Source organism: Schistocerca piceifrons, chromosome 8 (assembly GCF_021461385.2).
Source record: "Schistocerca piceifrons isolate TAMUIC-IGC-003096 chromosome 8, iqSchPice1.1, whole genome shotgun sequence".
NCBI classification, from domain to species: domain Eukaryota; kingdom Metazoa; phylum Arthropoda; class Insecta; order Orthoptera; family Acrididae; genus Schistocerca; species Schistocerca piceifrons.
Genome location: NC_060145.1, coordinates 158093640 through 158097063, shown reverse-complemented (window position 1 = coordinate 158097063; position 3424 = coordinate 158093640). Strand labels below are relative to the sequence as shown.

At 45.5% G+C, this 3424-nt stretch overlaps 1 pseudogene; it reads right to left on the bottom strand.

The window, feature by feature from the left end:
* Positions 1-285: 285 nt before the first annotated feature.
* Positions 286-403, bottom strand: LOC124712859 (annotated as a pseudogene).
* Positions 404-3424: the final 3021 nt, after the last annotated feature.

Below are 3424 nucleotides of genomic sequence, written 5' to 3'. Positions count from 1 at the left end.
AAGCACCAAGTCTCGTCTCCTGCTTAATACCAACGCACACGAGAACTCCTTCCAAGGCAAAAAACTAAAACTAAAAACTCCTCCCGAACAGGCCATGAAGGCCCAATGGTACTGGCTGGCCACTGTGTCATCCTCAGCCCATAGGCGTTACTAGATGCGGATATGGTGGGCTATGTGGTCAGCACACCGCTCTCCCGGGCGTATGTCAGTTAACGAGACCGGAGCCGCTACTTCTCAATCAAGTAGCTCCTCAGTTTGCCTCACAAGGTCTCAGTGCACCCCGCTTGCCAACAGCGCTCAGCAGACCGGATGGTCACCCATCCAAGTGCTTGCCCAGCCCGACAATGGTTAACTTCGGTAATCTGACGGGAACCGGTGTTACCACTGCGGCAAGGCTGTTGGCTCCAAGGCAAATGCATGACTGAGAATCGATCCAGAAAACCTGTCAAGTCAATAAATTGATTGAGTAATTAATTTGCAATCACGTGATTGTGATTTAGGGGACCTAAGGCAGGCGCAATAGCTCACCGCTCCCTGTAGCTTTGGATACACCCGCAGCCTCTCACCTCACCCCTGGTGCATGGGTACCCTTTGTCGTTGAACGTAAAATGCTTCAGGAGCTATTACATCCCATGTTTAAGCAATCTGCGGAATATTGTCAGACACGTAACTTGAACATGTCACAGGAACTAAATGTACCACTGCTCAAAGAGAGAGAGAGAGAGAGAGAGAGAGAGAAAGAGCTTTGCAGACGACGCAACAATATGTAAACAATTCTGAGGAATACCACCACCGCACTTGAACACTGACTCTAAAAGAAAAGATAGCGACACACTTGTGAAACCATCCCTGAGACGCTTCGCACACTTCTGTGGAAAATACATCTACATGTACATGTACATCCATACTCCGCAAGCCACCTGACGGTGTGTGGCACAGGGTACTTCGAGTACCTCTATCGGTTCTCCCTTCTGTTCCAGTCTCGTATTGTTCGTGGAAAGAAAGATTGCCGGTATGCCTCTGTGTGGGCCCTAATCTCGCTGATTTTATCCTCATGGTCTCTTCGTGAGATATACATAGGACTCCTCGGTGAAGGTATGTCCTCGAAACTTCAACAAAAGCCCGTACCGAGCTACTGAGCGTCTCTCTTGGAGAGGCTTCCACTGGAGTTTATCTATCATCTCCGTAACGCTTTCTCGATTACTAAATGATCCTGTAACGAAGCGCGCTGCTCTCCATTGGATCTTCTCTGTCTCTTCTATCAACCCTATCTGGTACGGATCCCACACATGTGAGCAATATTCGAGCAGTGGGCGAACAAGTGTTCTGTAATCTACTTCGTTTGTTTTCGGATTGCATTTCCTTAGGATTCTTCCAATGGATCTCAGTCTGGCATCTGCTTTACCGACGATTAATTTTATATGGTCATTCCATTTTAAATCACTCCTATGCCTACTCCGAGATAATTTATGGAATTAACTGCTTCCAGTTGCTGATCTGCTATATTGTAGCTAAATGATAAAGGACCTTTCTTTCTATGTATTCGCAGCACATTACACTTGTCTACATTGAGATTTAATTCCCATTCCCTGCACCATGCGTCAATTCGTTGCAGATCCTCCTGCATTCCAGTACAATTTTCCATTGTTACAACCTCTCGATATACTACAGCATCGTCCCCAAGAAGCTTCAGTGAACTTCCGATGTTATCCACAAGGTCATTTATATATATTGTGAGTAGCAACGGTCCTACGACACTCCCCTGCGGCACACCTGAAATCACTCTTACTTCGGAAGACTTCTCGCCATTGAGAATGACATGTTGCGTTCTGTTATCTAGGAACTCTTCAATCCAATCACACAATTGGTCTGACAGTCCATGTGTTCTTACTTTGTTCTTTAAACGAGTGTGGGGAACTGTATCGAACGCCTTGCGGAAGTCAAGAAACACGGCATCTACCTGGGAACCCGTGTCTGTGGCCCTCTGAGTCTCGTGGACGAATAGCGCGAGCTGGGTTTCACACGATCGTCTTTTTCGAAACCCATGCTGATTCCTACAAAGTAGATTTCTAGTCTCCAGAAAAGTCATTATACTCGAACATAATACGTGTTCCAAAATTCTACTATTGATCGACGTTAGAGATATAGGTCTATAGTACTGCACATCTGTTCTACGTCCCTTCTTGAAAACGGGGATGACCTGTTCCCTTTTCGAATCTTTTGGAACGCTGCTCTCTTCTAGAGACCTACGGTACACCTCTGCAAGAAGGGGGGCAAGTTCCTTGTCATTGAGCAGCAGCTGCTTCAGGAGTTGCTAAATACAGCTGAATATGTCTCTAAACACTTTCAAAGTGATCGCTGCACAGTACATTGCTTCAGTTTTGCGATGTACATCACCACAGAGCCTAAAAAAAGATCGTGGCGCACTTGTGAAACCTCTCTGTCTTCATACACTACTCTGGAATATTTTCTTGCATAAACAAAGTAGGTAAATACATTTGCAAATGTTGCTTTAGACAAACTGTTTCAAATACACTCGCACTCAGAACACTGCACTATATTCCCAGGCGGAGCTAAAATACATTAGGGCAAATACACTCGAAAATACATCGTGTGGGAATATTGTTTATAAATTGAAACAAAAATAGATGAGCACAAACACACAGCGTCGAAACTCTGAAGGCGATCCTACAGCACGTAAAAAAATATTGTCAAATACACTGTCACAGTAGTTTGCTACATGAGGCACGGTCGCAAAGCGGCGGAGCACCCGTCAGCGGCCCAGCTCGCCACAGACTGAAGCGGCGACCGGAAGTGGGGTTTTCCGGCCGAATCCACGAGCGCGCGAAAATTGTGGCCGACAGACCAGCACCAAGTTGTCCTGCGCGCTCAGACCATTATTCATCTCCAGGTGGGGTAGAACGCCGCAGTCCTGTTGGCTCCCTGGGTAAAATGGTGGGTGGAGGGGGCTAGAGGTTACAAAAACCCTCGTCGTGGTGCAATCGCTCTCATATTGCCAGTGTCAATTCACCAGTGTGGTTGCTGTATGGTTTCTGTGTTCTTGTGCCAATTTGTTTTGGGAAAATAATGAAGTATACAATCTCCAGCGACAGCATCAGCAGCGGTATCGGCAAATCCTCGAGGAAATGTGACTTACAGGTAAACACGTATTTAATTTCATAGCATGAGGTCGGATTTCGCAGTATATATTTTCGTAAAAAGTTTCGCAGTATCGAGTTCAGATTTCGAAGTATATTTTCGTAAAGAAGTTTTGTAGAATGAAATAATTGTGTGTTCAGATTTCGAAGTTAAAAAAGTTTCATAGCAATTGTGTTCAGATTTAGGTGTTAATTTTTTTCTTATTGTTTCAGCAGACATCCACCAAGTCGTGGAAGAGTCGGCGGCAGAGGTCCAACAGTGGCAG